Raw genomic sequence first — 22089 nt, forward strand, 5'->3', positions numbered from 1 at the left:
CATCACTGCTCTGTCATGAAAGTTTATTTTATTTGGAGTTGTTTTTTATTTGTTCAATTGCAATAACCTGTAAAAGAAAACTCAGTTCGGTAAGTCCTAAGAGACAACTTTTGTAACTTTAATAAAAAATCTGTATTTATGTCATACAGAACTATACAATATATTATTGTTGTTGTTGTTGCTATTTTTATTATTCTTCTTATTATTATTAACTTGAATACTTTATTTGATTTCTGTAGCATTTCTGACAGATACGTTCCTACCTGATAAACTTTAACCACTTTTTATTTGATTTGTATCTTTGTTCTGTTTTATTTATTTGTCCTATAACTTTCATTATTTAAACTTGGTAACTTTACTTTTACTGTCAATAAAAAATAATAATAATAAAAACCTTGAAAAATAAAGAAATGAATAATAATAATAATTATAATTATAATAACAATAATAATAATAATAATAATAATAATAATGTGTGTTATTAATGTGTGACTCGATTTCCTTCTCATACATTGCTGTAGCGTCAGTGCATTTCTCTGTTGAAGCCGAACGTCCATTGACTTCAGTGGGGCTGCTTTGAACAGTTTTTTTCAGTGCTTCGAAACTAGACATTCATTGGATAAATGCTGCGATTATGTCCCGCCCACGGACGCTCAGGGTCTCTGGGAGTGAATGGAGGAGTGGGCTGGCCTGGTCTCCGGGCTTCTGCGTGATGATTGGAGGGTCTGTCGAAAGACTGCATCTCCTTTTGATTGACAGCGGTTTTGTACTATAAAAAGTCGCTGACGCTGAAGCTATTCGAGCTCAGTCCCATCGCGGCTTTGCACTTGGTTCTTATCAATCATTATATATATTTTTTATTCATTTATAATGTTATGTTTTAATATACATGCTGCTAACTCTGAAATTTCAAGATATGCGAGCAAAAAATGCTCCTGACACTTAGGTAATACGACACGAGCAAGAGTGCTGTTTTTGTTTCGTTTGTGTTCGAATCCAAATCCGCGTTGATTTGGGCGAATCACTGATTCATTGAGCCATTCATAAAAACAATCATTTGATTCGCTCCTGAAGGATTCAGCCGTTTTGAAAGAATCATTTGAATGACTCAGTGATTCAGTCAGGAACTTCTGCCACCTGCTGGCCGTTTTTAAGTTTCCCGTCTAAAAGTAGGCATATTACATTATTTTCCTACATATTTCCATATACAGAATTTAGTATTTAAAACATTAATCTCATAACATTATTTATGCAATTATAAATACAGTCTAAATGAATAAATGCCACATCTAAATGTCACTTCATGCAGCTTCTGTGCAGTGCTAAGATGAGTTTTGTTTAAATCATTTCATGGATAACAATAGCCAGTCATTCATTCACATTAATTAAGTATTCAGAGAATACTTAATTAATCTATTTATTTATAAAATTTTGATTCATTTTGTAGAACTGAATTATAAATTAAGCTGGTATAGTATCGTAAGACATTTTTTATGGTATCGTGACAACCCTATTATAGGCCTACACCACATTCCTTGTTTCAGTTTAACCTAATTCCCACATTTCCTCCGTCGAGTTTAATATCTTTTTTTTTTTAGATTGTTCATTCATTCATTCATTCATTCATTCATTCATTCATACAGTAGGCTAGGCTAGCCTCACTGGAAAAGACACCTAGTTGGTACGACAGGGTCACAGAGCATTTTCATGAAAAGGAACGTAGGGCAGAATTTACGTATAAATAAAAGGACAATTTTTATGATGTAGGCCCGAAAATGAGCTTCCCCTCTTTGAAAGACCAGCAGCCGCCACTGATATATATATATATATGTGTGTGTGTGTGTGTGTGTGTGTGTGTGTGTGTTAATTTATTTATTCATGGAATAAAATCACTTATTAAAATATAACAAAAACAAATATTTTTGAATATGTCTTTTAAAGATCCTTTGTAACCACTGTAACCACCTACAGTATGATGCCTTCAAACATGTCTATATCAGAGGCTTACTAGATTTTGAAACAGAGCTTTTGTTTCAATCATTTGAGCATAGAAGAATGAAGCAATGCAGTCTTGAGATGAATTTACACCATGAATCCACACGCTTGCTTCATGTCACTGAATTACAATAGTGTCATATCTCCACAGCAAACCAAACACACACTTGGTGAAATATAATATAACTGCTCTTTACACTGAAACTTGGTTGTCCTTGCTGTGAGGTTTTATTTCTTCTGGTCACTCCACACCTCATTCTTTCTTGTATAAGTGTGTTCTACAGTCCAGGGCAATTAAGACACTAGTTACCCAGCAACACTGTGTGGATAGATTGTATGGCTCTACATTGTAATGCATTGTCTTTCTGCCCCCTACCCTCATTTGCAGGCCATATTATATTTGATGCATTTGCTTCTCTATAACTCTGAGGCTGCATGCCTCTTGAAGAGCCACAATCTCCAGCCTGCTATAGGCTTATTGTTTGTCATCTTTTATAGCTTTGTTGGGCTTATTGTGTGTGAAAATGTCACATTTGTCAGGTTTGTGTTGACGGCCTGACATGGCTGTGGAGTGATCGTAGTCTCATTCTCGTTAAACACAGCAACGCGCTAGCAGTGTGTTTGAAGGATGTGGCTTTTGTTTAGACAGTCTTTTGTTGTTTGGGATTTCTTTATTGGTAGAAATGAAAAGCATGCTGTAAATGTGTTTCTTGCTACCAAAGAGAAAGAGTGCAGTTTGATGCACATGCTGCAAACTAAAACAAACATTATTTTGACTCTTTTTTTTTTTTTAACGTGATCACTTTAATAAAATGGGCAATGTACTGCTGACTTTTGTGTAAAGTTGAAGTGTGCAACACCAAACAGAACTGCAATAATACTAATACAAACATATGGAAGCCCACAGAGGCAATGCAGTATTATTAGTTTTCTGCCTTATCGTTTCCTGATATAACTTAAGGAAAGTCAATAAAAAAAATACTTTCTCCAGATAACTGTAAAAATATTTCATAATTACATGAAAACAAGACAGAAAATAAATAAATAAATACATGGCCTCTGTGGGTTTTCATTTGAACAAACCCCTAGCCCTAAATTTGATGTTAAATAAAATATGTTACAATATTTAACATTTTTACAAATTTTACTTCATTGGAACAGTATGAATCTTGATGAATTGTGTGGCACTTGATATACAAACACACACACACACACACACACACACACACACACACACACACACACTAAACCCCTAGGTAGTAAACCCTACCTTAAACCTACCCTTCACACAAAATTTTCAAAAAATGTCCCAAGTATTTTGGATATTTCCATCTTTGTGGGGACATTTTGTCACAAAAAGAAAATTTTTCTTCTCCTTAGGGTGTGATATACAAATCAGCCATAGATAAGTAATTTGTAATCATTTTGAACTATATATTTCAATTCAAAACCTATTAAGTAAGCAGTTGTGTCTGAAAATGCTCTTATAATCAAACAGGGAATATACAGCCCAACATACATTTATATTATTTTTTTTGTTTATTTTTATTTCTCCACCCAGATGCCACCAATCTGCCTTCCACGGATCAGTTTTCTCATGTTTGTAATATATAATATAGAAATAAATAGTACATAATAGAGGTGCATTTATAGTCTAGTAGCATGAAATCTACTTAAAATAAAATACAATTAAATACAATTAAATTAAACATTAGTTTCATTTACGGGCGTTTCTTCAACTAGGGGCACTTTTAGCCTTGTGAAGTTCAATAATTTTTTTTTTCAAAACTTGTTCAAACGTCACGTAACACAGTCTCATACATTTAAATAATTTGTCTGGTTTTAAGGTCTGTAAGAGGAGAAATTGTTAATATTTTACTTTTTTTTTCCAACCTGCAATGAACAAATGTAATTTCCACCACATCTCAATATACAGCTGTTATTTAAAAATATAATAACTTATGCCACTCAAGAATTGTCTAAGATCATTTTTGTAACTAGTTTTACCAGTTTTTCCACAATGTACAATAATTATACATTTGTAAATGAGATAAATTAACTGCCCTAAGGACCAAATGCTGAACTGTACACCTGTCACACTCTGAAATTTAAAATTGGTTTGGGTAAGAGCTTATTAGAAAATAAATATAACTTAAATAACTTGAATTTTTATATTAAGTAGAGCATGATCTCATAAATTGTGGATACATTTTTAATGTGCGATGAGAACTTTTTAAATATATATATTTTTAAATATGTGTGGTGATGGAAATGACAGGGTGTTGTGGAAATGACAATGAATTAACGTGAATGTAGAGAAACAGTAGAGATATTTATTAGAAAAAGTTTTAGACTCATCACACTCATTAAACTCAATTCACAAAGTCATTAAACATATCAATTGTGCTTTGTAACCATAAATGTAATTTCCACCACAGAGGGCAGTGTAGTGGAAATTACATTTCTGTAGTTTTTTGTGAAAAAATGGAAGATAGCTTCACTGATTAGCTTTGAAATAATACTTAGCATTTCATGTATGCAAAATACTCCTATTTAACTTAAATGTTTAGCTTTTTAAAAACACGCTTGAAGGTACAGCATGTTTGGAAATGACGTAGAATAAATATATTAACTGATCAAACACAATTTACCTTGATTTTTCTTCATTTGTTGTTGATGAAAATTTAAATTCCCTCCATGTCCAACATGTGATCTGATGTTACTGAACATTTCCATAGAAACCACCTAAACAATCTTTCACACAAACTTTTTAAAGGGACATTAGTGTTGTGGTGGAAATGACACCAATACTGTGCGACAGCTATATTTTGTATAAAAAGTAATATTGATAGTGGTCTCACATTAAATACTATAATGTATATTAATTATTTTACTAGTGCTTAATTCATGTACACTAATAGTTACCAGATAAGTCATATTTTCATTGTTGAAGTTTAAAAGTCTGTGTGTGCGACAAGGAGAAAAAAGTGATTTTGATACCTATTAGGAGGTTGAAAAGTATGAAAAAAATCATAATAGAAAGGTAGTAAAAAGTTTTTAAGGTGGTTTGTATTGTTAGTTTGACAAAGAAAGAGGAATTTGTCCAAAATTATATGTATTTTTAAAAATATGACCAAAGAACATAAAAGTGCCTGTAGTCTAAGAATCACCCTTACATGTAAATGTTGTGCTTATTGTCTTTATTCTGTTTTGACCACTGAAGATTACAAGTGTTACCCCCAACTGAAGAATACCAGAGGGTTAAAGAGCTGAATATTTCAGTCTTCAGCCAATAATCAACTAACTAGCAATTCCCTATCAACCATGCAAAAGTAATGTAGCATTGCGACAATGTGTAATTTGGTTTAATTCTGTTTGGTGTCTGATAAAGTACTTCACGCAATATCCATGCACATGTTCAAGACTCTGCACAAAATAAATCAACCAACATTTAATTAAAAATACATATTTTTGTACACCAACTGCAAAGGCGATATATTGATGTGATACACACAAGCCAAGGGAAACCCTTGTACTGAAGTACTTTCACATTCTAGAAAGAGTGTTGTGAATTGCCTGTTTAAAGCATACAGTGGGAATGCAGTGCTCTATACCACCAACTGCAGTGCGTCTTTATGATTTTGAGTGTGTACTAGAGGGACTGTGGAGATGATTATACTATGAAACAGTGGGAAACTATTTCTTGTGGTACTATGAATAAACAGCTATGTGACTGTAGAGACACTCTTATAGCAATGTTTGTCTAAGAAAATATCCACTGGATTTGTTGTGTAGTATTTAACTTGAACTGTCAAATCCTAAGTACGCTATAACTATACAACAGTGGATTAACAAGTATTCATATGAGAGCATAAAGTGGTGTAATTTCAGTAATATAGGATTCAAAGCACTTGTGCTAGCAAAGATCTAACCTAAATCAGTATTTGTATGACAGCTATTTGTATTACTGCATATGTATATTATCTACATGCAGAGAATGAAAACAATACATTAAATTCGGATACATTCTGCGATGAAAAACACATTGTCTGTGATGTCAAATTGACAGTGTGGGTGCTTAAGTTCTTAGTGTTTTTGGTAATGAAAAGAGCCGGAGACTAATGAAGGAGCTTTCCCGATCCAGAACGCACGCTCCCAGAGGGGACGCACTGCTCCCCAATAGCTGACGTGACTGTAATTAGCTTGACTAGCATGTCCATTGTGTTCGCTGGATTGCGCTTCAATTGTTGAAAAGGGCAGAAGCATTGCAGAAGTGATTGGTGTGTGGCTGAAAAGCCATTTCAGATGGGGTCTTAAGTAATCAATGTCAAATTTCTTTCTTCCACACACCTCACTTCCCATCAGGGGCCCTACAGTCAGGCTGATGTAACACTTCCTGTTTGCTTTTCACAGACTGTGGCTGCATTCTAATTTCCATACTTCTACTCACTAAAAATATGGACTGGTTTGGGGAAATTGCTTAGTTTTTAGTGTGTAGTAAGACAATCTGCCAATATGCCTTTGATGCATATGATTAGCATCTTGTTAAATCAACGACCTCATAATTCATTTTTCCTCATCATGCAAAAATATCAAAAACTACTATGACTGAATGTCATTGCCTACAACATAGGCAGCTTCAGTGAGCTGAAGTATGAGTACAGAGGAGAAAAAAATAATAATAATAATAAAAAAATATATATATATATATATATATATATATATATTCCACCAGAAATAAAGACCAGGTAGCGCTACACAGTGAATTTATATTTATTGTTTACCGTATTGACCCGAATATAAGACAATGTTTTTTTTTTCTTGGAAATACATCTGAAAAAAACGCAGTCGTCTTATATTCAGGGTCTAGACTTTGACATGTCAATAATACACCCAAAACAATAGGTGGCGCCAAATACGCATAAAACGAGTGTGCCATGAAATACGTAATGTAATGTGTGTTGTAAAGATCGCGAGTGAAAACAAAATAAAAAGAAAAGCTTACAGCGGCACGAGTCCTTACTGTAGCCTGATGGCACCAAACTTCCTCAGTAAGTGATTTTAAAACGTAAGACAGTACCCAGATTTGATAAACTACAATAAGATTTCACTTCTACTGTTAATAAAATGTTGATAGGCTACTATGAGATGGATAGCCTAATTGTTATATAACTCAGATGGGCTACCTGTTATTTTTATGATTTATCAAAAAGTGTATATTTTTAAATGTGACTGTTGGTTCATTTGGTTCATATTTACCATACTTTCAAAACATTTAATAATAATAGTAATAATAATAATAATAATATATATATATATATTATTATTATTATTATTATTATTATAAATATATATATATTTTTTTTCCTCAGTAAAACACAAGATTTGGTTTTCAAAAAGCCTTTTTCTAAAAGGTACATCTGGAAAAAGGGGGGATCATCTTATAATCAGGGTCGTCTTATATTTGGGTCAATACTGTATTTATTATTTATTTATTTGTTTGTTTATTTTATTTTCCCAGTGCAAATAGACTTTCCAGATTACTGGGTGCACTGTTGGTTACAGTTTGTATTTCCTTTTTATTCATTTTTAAAATATTTCTATATTTATCTTTATTCATGATAAATACTATAAGAGGATTAAAGAATCAAGAAGGTTCTGTTTAAAGTATAAATCTTTTGTTTGTTTGTTTGTTTAGATTCAATTTCCAGTTAATTTCCAGTCATTTTTATGCATGCATATTTTTAAATTTAACAGTGTGAATTTGTAAACTTTTTTTTTTTAGTTTTGAGTTTTGTTTGTTTGTTTATTTGTTCATTTTTATTTTATTTATTACAGTTGAACCATTTCAAAGTGGAAGAATTGCAATTTGAACAATCACCTCATGCCATGAGCAAAATCATCCTCTTCTATAGTGCAATGGGTTGTGGGTAACATTAGCCCGAAGAACATGCACGGGTGCACACTTTTTTAAATTATGAAACTATGAATTCCATTTAACAGTGAGCATCACTACTTTTCTTCAAAAGCTGTTAGAAACACCGTACACAAGGACATTACTGACACTTTATTATGAACCAAAATGTTACCTTGATTACATAGAACCAAATCTCAAACAGACCAAAATGACCTTCCTTTTTAAAATCATTGTTTAGGATGTGCAAACCAGATCCATGTGTTCATAAATGGCAAAATGACATCTTCCAGTTGACAATTGCATGTCCACTACTCTAACAGCCTCATGGCAGGGACATTCTTGAAGGGATTCAGTTGCTCACATTTGTTTTGGGTGACCTTTCAAGTAGCAGTGCACTTTACTAGCAAAAATTACATTCAGAATTCTCTCCGATTTTTGGGGACTCCCTAATCCTCATCTCACAAACTCTACAGTACGGATAGCAGCTAGGCGAATTGGGATGCAGCCCGTGTCTTCCTAAAGCGTCTCGAACTCCAGGGATGGAAAATCAGGGGTAGGTGTAGCGTCAACCTGGCTCTCTGTTCACTTTGTCATCTTAAGCAGAAAGGGCCAGAGAGTCAAACTCGCCAGCTCTCAGCACTGCACCAAAGGCACAGCACACAAATACCGCAGAGCTCATCTCATCTCCCATTCACAAAGAGCACCGCCTGCAGGAGATACCTCACACTCAACGTCTCTACGCATTACTATCACCCAGACATCACAACCAATATCTACAGCATCTGTTCGCGTACAATGACACAAGCTTACAAACCTAGTGAATTACCGAAGATTACAAGCCCCTTCTTCCGCTGCAGCATCGCTCCGATGGGGAGTTTGTCATTTGAATCTGAATAAAACAATTATCTGCTAGATGTTATCATGAACTATGGGATATAAAGAGGATAGGAACTGTCAAAGCAGAAGCGAAAATCCTGCTGCGCCAGAAAACGAAGGGAAAGTAATGATAAAGGAAGATGACAGTTTATGCTCCTAGTTTGAATATAAAGTGCCACCACTGAGAGATTATAGAATTCCACCAGAGTGTTCATTAGCTCCTCAGCAGTGATTGGATAATGGCTGTAGAGCCGCCACATTAATGCGGCCTGCGGGTGAAATCCGCCGCATTACTCGGAAATTGTGAATTCTTTTATTACAATTCAACGATTTGTGGCCAGAACAAAGCAGATAATGACCTTTTTATGAGATTCAACTTGTCTCATAAACATTTCATGGGCTAAATCATTTCAAAACATTGCCATCTCATCTTATCCTAATGTTTTTGGGTCCCAGATTCCATTGAAATTTGTCATTTAGTGTGTCCGTTTATTTTGTTTTCATATTATGCTTGTCTTCTTTTATATCAGATTTTATGCTGTGTGAATGGTTGATTGTTTTTGACTGTGGTGCTCTTTTATTATTGTTTTTCAATGTGTTCTTGATTTATGACATGCATCTTCTACCTTTCTGTCTTTTCCTGCTCATGTCTAAGACTACTTGTCTTCTCCTTCATTTTGTTATATATGTTTGTACAGTGGACCCAAAGAGCATGCGGACATTTAATACGTATTTAAAGGAATACTTCACCAAAAAAAAAAAAAAAAAGAAAAGTTGATGAAAATGTACTCACCCTCTGGCCATCTAAGGAGTTTTTTCTTTACTGGAACAGGTTTGGAGAAATTTCGCATTACGTCAATCCAATAGACCAATAGATCCTCAGCAGTGAATGGGTGCCGTCAGAATGAGAGTCCAAACAGCTGATAAAACATCATGGTAATCCATACGACCCCAGACCATTAATTAACCTGAAGCTTGAAAAGCCACATATTTGTTAGAAACAAATCAGTCATTAAGGTGTTTTAAATTCAAGCTGTTGTTTCCAGGTAAAATATGAGTCCATAATGTGAAAAAGTCCATCTCCTGTTGTCTTCTCACATCAACATCCACCAACATATAGGGCCATTTAGAACTGTTTCAGATTGTTCTGGTTCAGACAAGACAGCTTTTTATTTATTTATTTATTTTTTAATTATTTATTTTACTGGAGACAGAAGACTCATATTTTGGCTAGAAGCAATGGTACATGGAACATCTTAATGGTGGATTTGTTTCTTACGAACATGCAGCTTTTCAATTCATAAGACTTTAATTGATGGACTGAAGTTGTGTGGATCACTTATGGATTATTGTGATGTTTTTATCAGCTGTTTGGACTCTTATTCTGACAGCACCCATTCACTGCAGAGGATCAATTTGTGAACAAGTGATGTAATGCTACATTTCTCCAAATCTGTTCTGATGAAGAAACAAACGCATTTATATCTTGAATAGCCTGAGGGTAAGTACATTTTCTTTTTTGGTCGAACTATTCCTTTAAGACTTCTGAATTTCATTGTTTTTAAACATTCTTTTAAATAATTTCAAAACATGTGTAATTTATTTTAGTCCAAGAGATTTCAAACTCAAGCAAAACTTTAAAAAAGATGCTTGTTTTGATATTTTGAAGTGTACTGCAATGGCGTTTATACATTGTTCATATGCATTCACATATGGGGCCGCTGTATGTCAGCTCACATATTCACATCATTGATTGTCATTTGTTCAACCTTGAGGAGCTGTATTTGAGTCCTTGGCCCTTTTGAGCACAGGCTCATGTTTGTTTGTTCTAGCTTGATTGATTTATCGGTTGCACGCCAAGCCATCTGTCTTCATGTGAAAACATCACCACGTCTGTTTTCTGTGTTATCATTATCATGCTCCATAATGTCTGTCCATTCATCTCATCTCTGCTCTTCCACGTCACTTCACTGGAGGAGTCTCGTCATATTGCCTGAGCTACATGATTTAACAGCTGCAGAGGCAGAAGGCAGTCATAAAGTCAAGATGGTGATACAAACACAGAAACAATGAAAGTATCTGTCACTTGCACCGTCAGTATAAATACATTATTAAAGCTTTAAAAATGTGATAAGATATTAAATGACATTGTAAAAACTCACATTATTACAGTGTTTCAGTATGTTTTGTGCTACCTGGTTGGTTTTGTTAATGTATTAAACAAGATATTAATTAAAAAAAAAAAAACATTCAGTACATATTATGTATATTATTTAGAATTACTACTATAACAATTAAAGTAATTATGCCGATTTATAAATATTTTTTTTTTTAGAAATGACAAATAAACACCTCCCACTAATCACAACCAAAATGCAAGTAAGTAAATAAATAAAGTAAGTAAGCAATCAAACAAGCAAGTAAATCCAGATGCATTCATTTAATGAAAAATTGGGGAGAAAATTCATAAAAAATGTCATGATGCAAACCAAATCCTAATGATACAAAATTGGCTTAGACATTCATCCATTTAGATAGATAGATAGATAGATAGATAGATAGATAGATAGATAGATAGATAGAAAGAAAGACTGGACTCCTCAGGGAAGTGTTGTGTGTGTGTGTGTGTGTGTGTGTGTTTTCCCCATTTCACTAACCCGGAGTCTGTGCTCACTAATTGGAGTGACAGCTCTGTTCTCTCTCTTTCTGTTCTCCTCTACACTCTGTCTCTCTCACTCGTTCTTTTTGAGCTCCACTCCTCATACATCCTCTCCACCTCTCTTATCTCCAGAACTCTGGTCACAAGGACTGTGATGTCCAGTATGCGGAACTGGATACTGCAGCTTTGGCTTCCTCTCCCAGCCCACGAAGCTCTGTGCACACTGGCGGGGACCTTGTCGAGTACGCAACCATCCAGCCTAGCTCACACTAACGCATGCCATTGTAGGCCTTTCCCCCTATGACTCTGGCCTCAAGGTACACAGACTGATGCACTCCTATGTTTATTTTCCTCTGTTCGTCCCTCACTCTCTCTCACTGATCACTGAATTCCCTCTGTGTTTCCTGTTTGTGTCTTCTTTCTTCTGTTGTTTGCTTTTGCCTTTGTCTATGTATCTATCTGCTGTCCAAGACTGAGCTCTAATTGGATATACATTTTGTTATTGTTTAATAAAAATCACAGTAAATAATAAATTACCCAGAAATAAGCTTAAATTACCCAGAAATAAAGGTACAAAAGCTGTCACTGGGGCGGTACCTTTTCAAAAGGTACACTTTTGTACCTATTAGGTTCAAATATGTACACTTTAAGTACTATTATGTACCTTTAAGGTACCAAAATAGACCCTTTAGGTACAAACATGTACCTTTTGAAAAGGTACCGCCCCAGTGACAGCTTTTGTACCTTTATTTCTGAGAGTATATATATATATATATATATATATACAGGTGCATCTCAATAAATTGGAATGTCGTGGAAAAGTTAATTTATTTCAGTAATTCAACTCAAATTGTGAAACTTGTGTATTAAATAAATTCAGTGCACACAGACTGAAGTAGTTTAAGACGTTGGTTCTTTTAATTGTGATGATTTTGTCTCACATTTAACAAAAACCCACCAATTCACTATCTCAACAAATTAGAATATGGCGACATGCCAATCAGCTAATCAACTCAAAGCACCTGCAAAGGTTTCCTGAGCCTTCAAAATGGTCTCTCAGTTTGGTTCACTAGGCTACACAATCATGGGGAAGACTGCTGATCTGACAGTTGTCCAGAAGACAATCATTGACACCCTTCACAAGGAGGGTAAGCCACAAACATTCATTGCCAAATAAGCTGGCTGTTCACAGAGTGCTGTATCCAAGCATGTTAACAGAAAGATGAGTGGAAGGAAAAAGTGTGGAAGAAAAAGATGCACAACCAACCGAGAGAACCGCAGCCTTATGAGGATTGTCAAGCAAAATCGATTCAAGAATTTGGGTGAACTTCACAAGGAATGGACTGAGGCTGGGGTCAAGGCATCAAGAGCCACCACACACAGACGTGTCAAGGAATTTGGCTACAGTTGTCCTTTCCTGAACCACAGACAACGTCAGAGGCGTCTTACCTGCGCTAAGGAGAAGAAGAACTGGACTGTTGGCCAGTGGTCCAAAGTCCTCTTTTCAGATGAGAGCAAGTTTTGTATTTCATTTGGAAACCAAGGTCCTAGAGTCTGGAGGAAGGGTGGAGAAGCTCATAGCCCAAGTTGCTTGAAGTCCAGTGTTAAGTTTCCACAGTCTGTGATGATTTGGGGTGCAATGTCATCTGCTGGTGTTGGTCCATTGTGTTTTTTGAAAACCAAAGTCACTGCACCTGTTCACCAAGAAATTTTGGAGCACTTCATGCTTCCTTCTGCTGACTAGCTTTTTAAAGATGCTGATTTCATTTTCCAGCAGGATTTGGCACCTGCCCAGACTGCCAAAAGCACCAAAAGTTGGTTAAATGACCATGGTGTTGGTGTGCTTGACTGGCCAGCAAACTCACCAGACCTGAACCCCATAGGGAATCTATGGGGTATTGTCAAGAGGAAAATGAGAAACAAGAGACCAAAAAATGCAGATGAGCTGAAGGCCGCTATCAAAGCAACCTGGGCTTCCATACCACCTCAGCAGTGCCACAAACTGATCACCTCCATGCCACGCCGAATTGAGGCAGTAATTAAAGCAAAAGGAGCCCCTACCAAGCATTGAGTACATATACAGTAAATGAACATACTTTTCAGAAGGCCAACAATTCACAAAATTTTTTTTTTTTTTTTTATTGGTCTTATGGAGTATTCTAGTTTGTTGAGATAGTGAATTGGTGGGTTTTTGTTAAATGCGAGCCAAAATCATCACTATTAAAAGAACCAAAGACTTTAATACACAATTAATACACATTTATTAAATACACAAGTTTTACCATTTGAGTTGAATTACTGAAATAAATGAACTTTTCCACGACATTCTAATTTGAGATGCACCTGTGTATATATATATACACACATACACTAAAAAACAGAATGCCAAAAGGTATTTCCAAAGCAAAAAAATAAATAAAAAATTGCTTTGGATAATAAACCCCATACAAACAACAACAGAAACTACTCTAACTGTAAAAAAGGAAATATGTGTGATGAATGAATGCATACATAAATATGTTTTGATCTTTTATCTAATGCAATGACATTCAATTACAAAATACTGAACATATAACCACACTATGAACTCATATATTAATGTGTTTGCATTAGATTGTTTTAAGCAAATTAATTATATTATACTCTATATTATATTATATTACTATAAAATGTACTATATATTAGCGACATTGAGAAAAAAAAAAAAAAAGGCTTACATACTATGAGCCCAAGAAGTATTTCCACAATCAAAAAGAAAACAAACAAATAAATATATTTGCATTATATATTAAACAGAAAATAATAAACAAAAAATACACTATTCAAAAACCACTATTTTTATTTTTTTTAAATCTTTTATCTAATGCAACAACATTGAATACAAACTTTTTTTTCAATATTTGTATTATTATTATTATTTGTGTGTTTGTTTATTACTAATTAATCGGATCAATCAATTATCCACCAGAATAAACCAATAATTAATCAATTTAAAGATTAATTTTACATTCATTACTGGTTTATTCTGGTCAATTTAGAATAAACCAACATTAATATGTTGTAATTATTATTATTATTATTATTAATATTTCAGTCTCCAAAACAAGAAGTCTGGTATAGTCTGCATTGTCATGCATCAGGGCTTGAATCAGGCATGTGTGGTCTGAAGAGTGTGGTTTTACAGCTGAGATTGATTACATTGCTGCAAATGGTTTATATATTATTCAACAACTTGATTAAGTGAGGAAAACTATGTTTAATGAGGATTCGGAAGAGATATATGAGTGGACATTTGGTTAATTGCGATTGTGATGGCCATATGTTAGATATGACTAAATACCAAAGCTTCTAATCATAATAAATGAGCTACTGTGATAGTGACACGATAACATGTCACTAATGTCAGTTTGATGGGTAGTCTACCTAAAGATGATGCGTGTAATTTGCTGTGTCAAAAAAAATAATTATATCATTGTTTGACAGTTATATGTGGCTCTTTGACATTTTAAAAATTGTACGTTGTTTGTTTGAGCATCTCAACATAGCAACATTGTCTTAAACAATGGTGTGAGTGTGGGATGGGAAAATCTGATTTATCAGCCTATGGCAGATGAAGAGAGTGTTCGAGAAACATATATACTGTATATATACAGTGGGGCAAAAAAGTATTTAGTCAGCCACCAATTGCGCAAGTTCTCCCACTTAAAAAGATGAGAGAGGCCTGTAATTTTCATCATAGGTATACCTCAACTATGAGAGACAAAATGAGAAGAAAAAAAAATCCAGAAAATCACATTGTAGGATTTTTAAAGAATTTATTTGCAAATTATGGTGGAAAATAAGTATTTGGTCAATAACAAAATTTAATCTCAGTACTTTGTTATATATCCTTTGTTGGCAATGACAGAGGTCAAACGTTTTCTGTAAGTCTTCACACACTGTTGCTGGTATTTTGGCCCATTCCTCCATGCAGATCTCCTCTAGAGCAGTAATGTTTTGGGGCTGTTGCTGGGAAACACGGACTTTCAACTCCTCCAAAGATTTTCGATGGGGTTGAGATCTGAGACTGGCTAGGCCACTCCAGGACCTTGAAATGCTTCTTACGAAGCCACTCCTTCGTTGCCCGGGCGGTGTGTTTGGGATCATTGTCATGCTGAAAGAACCAGCCACGTTTCATCTTCAATGCCCTTGCTGATGGAAGGAGGTTTTCACTCAAAATCTCACGATACATGGCCCCATTCATTCTTTCGCTTACACGGATCAGTCGTCCTGGTCCCTTTGCAGAAAAACAGCCCCAGAGCATGATGTTTCCACCCCATGCTTCACAGTAGGTATGGTGTTCTTTGGATGCAACTCAGCATTCTTCTCCTCCAAACACGACAAGTTGAGTTTTTACCAAAAGTTCTATTTTGGTTTCATCTGACCATATGACATTCTCCCAATCCTCTTCTGGATCATCCAAATGCTCTCTAGCAAACTTCAGACGGGCCCGGACATGTACTGGCTTAAGCAGGGGACACGCCTGGCACTGCAGGATTTGAGGGCTTTGTTACTTTGGTCCCAGCTCTCTGCAGGTCATTCACTAGGTCCCCGTGTGGTTCTGGGATTTTTGCTCACAGTTCTTGTGATCATTATGACCCCACGGGTGAGATCTTGCGTGGAGCCCCAGATCGAGGGAGATTATCAGTGGTCTTGTATGTCTTCCATTTTCTAATAATTGCTCCACAGTTGATTTCTTCACACCAAGCTGCTTACCTATTGCAGATTCAGTCTTCCCAGCCTGGTGCAGGTCTACAATTTTGTTTCTGGTGTCCTTTGACAGCTCTTTGGTCTTAGCCATGGTGGAGTTTGGAGTTGGACTGTTTGAGGTTGTGGACAGGTGTCTTTTATACTGATAACGAGTTCAAACAGATGCCATTAATACAGGTAACGAGTGGAGGACAGAGGAGCCTCTTAAAGAAGAAGTTACAGGTCTGTGAGCCAGAAATCTTGCTTGTTTGTAGGTGACCAAATACTTATTTTACAGAGGAATTTACCAATTAATTATTTAAAAATCCTACAATGTGATTTTCTGGATTTTTTTTTTTTCTCATTTTGTCTCTCATAGTTGAGGTATACCTATGATGAAAATTACAGGCCTCTCTCATCTTTTTAAGTGGGAGAACTTGCACAATTGGTGGCTGACTAAATACTTTTTTGCCCCACTGCATATATATATATATATATATATATATATATTATATAATTATATTATAATTAAAATATATTAAATAGAACTGTAATGATATTTCACAGTATTACCATTTTTTACTATAGTTTTGATCCAGCAGTAGATTCCTTTAAGAACATAAAAAATCTTACTGACCCTAGACATTTGAATGGTGTTGTATGTAGTTTTATTCTTTAACATTTTGCCATTTTGCTCACTCAGTAGGTTTCATAAAGTTATTTAATGTTATCTCCACTGTATAAGATAAACACACAAGAGGGTCCAACTTGTGCCTGTTACTGTCCCAGCGTGCAAGAGATTTCCCATCAGTTCAGAAACTCATCTCTTCTTTTAGATAATAGCAGCCGAGAGGAAGAAGAAAGAAAGGAAAAAAAATGCAGTTCTCAGGGGTAAAGTCTGAATGAGTCAGCCTCACTGTTAAAACAAGCAATTAATATCACAGCGTGGAGTTCTCAGAGGGCCACCACTGCAAACAGTGCTGAGCAGGAACATCGTAAAACAAGAATAAAATAACTCAACAAAAGACTTCATTTTATTTTCAAAACGCTGACAGCCTTTCTTAGACGAGAATGTAAAGTTTGAATGCAAGGGAGCAAAATCAACGTTAGCTGCTACAAAGTGTTTCTACATAGAAAGAAGTGACACATTGTGGATCATCAAAACAAAAAGTATAACAAATAGTATTATCTATACATTTATACGGTAAATCATTTTATGATATACAGTATATCAAACACCATCAATAAATTATGATCCTGCCAAAGTATGTTTTTCTATAAGCTAAAAAGTATTTCAGATCAAAACAATTTGAAGCATGTTATTTTCTTCCTCTTGCATTTAAAGTATTCATCAGTGTTATGAAAATGGTATTTTAAACCAAACATTAATGTCAAAGTTTAATATTGCACTATAACCAAATGTCAGGTTCACACAGCATGATGATATATTATATATATATATATATATATATATATATATATATATATATATATATATATAATATATATATTATTAATATTATTAATATATAATATTAATAATAAAATTTTGAACAATTGTAGTGATTTATACAGGAAATTTGTGGCACTAAATAATCTCAAATAACATAGAATAATACATCAAATTGACAATTCAATATTTTCCTTTATTCAGCAGAAACATGCTTTCTTTCTATGCAATTAGGCTTATTATGCAATGCACCTAATCACGAAACCCACAAAGCTGTTTTTACCTGTGTTAGGGAAAGTGGGTGCTAAATGACATTTTGTTTAGAAGACGAAATGTTTGTGTACTTTGCATATTAATAATGGAGGTAGTAATTTATCAAATGATGATTGAATGATGGAGAACAGCATCATAGTGTGTCAGATCACAATAGTCTGCTGTATTCTCTAAAAACTTGCTCTCTGAGCTATGACGTGCAAATTGCTTTTAGCACTTATTTTTGGGGCACGTTTGCACTGAATTTGCATAATTTCTTTAGTGAATTGAGTTCTGAAACAACACAGATCGTGTGCACTATAAACAATGTGCTTTTAATATAAATTTGATTCTTAGAATACATTAGGAAGTCATGGAGTTTCTCTTTTACTTTGTCTGCTGAGGTGCATTTACTCTAATTGCTTAAATGATGCAATTACATTTGCTTTGAATTGCAATTTCCAAGTGTTTTTATTTTCCATTAGTACTTATTAACATTAATGAGATTCAATATCATTTGTAATGTCATTCAAGCCCAAATGTGGCCTTTAAAAATGATAATTACCTCTTCAGCTTATTCCTCAAATGTGGCTTTAGCCATTTGACCCACATTACCATAATGATTAATGACTGACATTCCAATATCTGTCATTAGAGACCAAACATGTTTTTATCTCTCATCCCGTCTGAGTTGTGATGATTTGGAGGATTTAAAGTCTCAGATGCCAGATTTTCTTGCAGGATATCTTGCAGCGGCTTCTGAGTATTGTGCATTGAGCTTTATGTCTCATTGTTCTGACACGATCTTATCAGAAATATGCTTGTAAAAAATACTGCTGAAATAAGAGAATGTATGCTGTACATTTCAACGTACCTTGCATACCTTAAACATATGGAAATTATATATTTTAAAAGAATACACTTAAGTGCAAACTGAATGGACACTTGTCGAACTGAATGCTTGTCATTCACAATTAAATGAAAATGTACTATAATTTTAATTTATATTAATTGCAATTAGTTGAACTTTTTTTGACCCACTTAATCGTCTTTGAAATGCAGTTAATGTATACTGCAGAATATACTGACAAGCATTTATGATTATGAACTAACATATACTCTTTTTTTAATCTAAATATATTTTATCGTATAATAGTAAATATTTTATTTGTTTGATTTGTATTTTGTTGCAATTTGGTACATTTAACATGTATTAGCTCTAATGTGATCTGAAGAACACACTACAGTTAAAATTATAAACAAGTACTTTACAGTATGTCTTTTGTAAGTCTTTAGTATGTTAGTCAGCACATCAGGATGAGTGAACTTTTTTAAAGCATGACAAAAGACTACTAAAATATAAGATTATTTAAAATGTGCTTTAAAGCTTTTAATTTGACATTATTTCCTTTTTCCATTAATATTAAATGATCTGCAATTACATTTATTATTATTATTATTAATCAGTGGGAATTAATCCCCCGTGAATTTCATCTAAAGTGACTGTAAACTCTATCCCCAACATTAACAATATTTTCCATCATTTATTACACGCCACTTCAAAATATAATCATGATTATTAATCATCATGATTGTGATTCTTTATTTATTTACATGTCATCATAGTTATTGCACTTTAAAATAAGCACAAATCAAGGACTTTGCAAATTTAGTCACTTCAGACAGCAAAATGTGAAAGAAAACAGACTGGCTCAGTAGAGTTCGCTAAACTCCAACTTACATGTTTGCAATTGTTTTCAACTCATTGATGATTTTTCCGTAATGTACTGAGTGGATTAAATAAACCACTCGGCAGAAAATGTATCGATTTAAGAAAAAAGCTTTGATTGAGGGATTTAAACTGTTGGCATCTGGTAACCGTAAGCATGAAAGCTTGTGCAGGCTTGTTACCAACACAAGATAAGGCAAATGCCAAATTAGAATGAAACATTTTCAGGATAAATAACGTCTCAGTTACGTATGTAACTCTCGTTCCCTGAAGGAGGGAACGGAGACATTATGTCAGAGTGACTGACGCGAGCCCAATCACCTTCGAGTGTTAAGAAAACAAGCCAATAACAATTGCCGTGCGTGCTTTGCATCGCGCACCCCGCCCCGCAGCGTGGGTATAAAAGGAGAGCATGTGCAGGGACGTTCCCTATCAGTCAGTCACGTTCGACTTTACGTCAAAGTGACTGACGCAATTGGGATCCTTATGCCACTATAGCTGACCTCCTCCAGTGCCCTGCGGAAGCCGGCATGTCCCCCCACGCCAGTTGGGATAAAAGAAGGAACAGGGCTTAGGCAGAGATGCAGCCACTGCTGTTCTGTACAGTGGATACTGGATACCCTGCAGTAGACTCAGCCAACCTGGGGTGAGATGCTACACAGCAGAGACGGCAGAAGGTCTGCCAGGGAAAGACACAGGCTCACTGTGAGGGGAGCCGTACCGTGGAGGAATACACATGTGTGGAGATTCCACAGGTCTGGACGCGGGCGCCAGAGGGTGCCCCCTCTCTGAGAAAGGAGATCCCTCCTCAGAGGAATTTGCCAAGGAGGGGTTGTCGTGAGGAGCATCAGTTCTGGGAACCAAGTTCGAGTGGGCCAGTATGGCGCCACTAAAGCCTAGTTCACACTAAACGACTTTACACGTCGGCAGATCGCTGTGCTGTTCAGACTACATGACTTGATTGTCTGTCTTTAAGTCGTTGTGGTGTTCACACTACCTGACTCTGTGTAAATGATCCGCAACCAGGGGTTACACACTACACGAGCTGACAACAACTCTGTCACCAAACGATTCGGTCCCTAAACACGCAAGAATTGCAATGCTTTCCTGTAGCTCAAATAGTAGAGCATGGCGCTAGCAACGCCAAGATCATGGGTTCGATTCCCAGGGAAAGCAAGAGCTGATAAAATGTAAAAAAAAAAAAAAAAAAACTGTAACTTGAATGCAATGTAAGTCGCTTTGGATAAAAGCGTCTGCTAAATGCATAAATAAATAAAAAAAAAAAATAATTGACCGTTAGCAAAGAGCTTGATTGACATGCGATCTGACCAATCATAAGGTGTATATTATGTGCAGCCTCTGCACCCAGTCTTCGTAGAAATACATGTTAAAACGGGGTAAAAAAGATTGAATTGAAACTTTTTCAATATAACTAAATATAAATATGTGCGGAGGGTTAAGCTGTGCTGTTGTTGGCTGCCATGGTAACGGCAATAAGCTAAGGTATTCCTTTAAAGTACTTGTTTTGCACACCAGAAAATCTGTCATGTCCGGCGCTGTATGCATGGATGCAGCGCTTAAGTTAAAATACTGAGTGAGAAATAATAAAATAATATGTTTAAACGTGTGCTCTTATCATTCTGTGGACAAAATCCCATGAACTTCGCCCCGAATGGGAGCTTTATATGCACATGTGCGCTCATCTGTTTTCAATGCAGGTTAATGTCATCTTCCCACTCATTAAACTATGACAGGTCCTTTACTGCAAAAAGACGGTCACTGCTGCGACACTCTAAAGTGATGAAACTACGACGCCATGTGCTTTTTAAAACCATTTTATAGGTTTCACGTTATATTGTTGGCTCGGAAAATATGTAAATGTGCATGCCCAGTAGCCGCAGCTGTATCCCTTCTAGCCTTAACCACAAATCAGACAGAAGAGCAGATTAACTTCGGTGGACTTCAATTTGAAAAATGGTGTGTTTCGCGGTTGAAATAAAACACTTTCTGATGTTTATTCATATTCATTTTGTGCATTAAGTAAATATGAAAAGACAATCGGTTCAAGTGTTTGAACTAAGGCAATACAGTTATCTGTCACGACACATTGAAAGCCACAAAACGGTATTTATTGTTTGAATTTCTTTAAAAATAACTCAATTTAAAAGCAGAGAGTCCTGAGATCTTGTTTCATATCAGAAGTAACCTGCTCTGTCTTCTCTGTCGGTGTGTTGTCAGTTTCCTCTTTGATCTGCGATGTATTTTTCACTGAAATGTTCACACATAAAGATTGCGGAGCACCGATCACCCGCTGATTTGGTCTGGCGGCAAGATGGAGTGACTGGGACCCGGTAAGTGGTGCATTGCCATGCCCATCTCGGGACCCGATCGTGAAGCCAACTCCGAAGTGGTCTCATATGAAGCAACCCGAGCTGCGGAACAGCAGCTGTGGATGCCATATGCCCCAGGAGCCTCTGAATTAG

At 35.4% G+C, this 22089-nt stretch overlaps 1 protein-coding gene and 1 non-coding gene across 2 annotated transcripts in view; both read left to right on the forward strand.

The window, feature by feature from the left end:
• The window catches only part of LOC131523985 (uncharacterized), a 71185-nt gene that overhangs the window by 37044 nt on the left and 12052 nt on the right, over positions 1–22089 (forward strand). The gene's annotated exons all lie outside the window — the stretch shown is intronic.
• trnaa-agc (transfer RNA alanine (anticodon AGC)) lies at positions 20708–20782 on the forward strand. The gene has a single exon. It is a non-coding gene; the product is annotated as a tRNA-Ala (tRNA).

The sequence above is a fragment of the Onychostoma macrolepis genome, chromosome 18, assembly GCF_012432095.1.
Source record: "Onychostoma macrolepis isolate SWU-2019 chromosome 18, ASM1243209v1, whole genome shotgun sequence".
Taxonomy (NCBI): domain Eukaryota; kingdom Metazoa; phylum Chordata; class Actinopteri; order Cypriniformes; family Cyprinidae; genus Onychostoma; species Onychostoma macrolepis.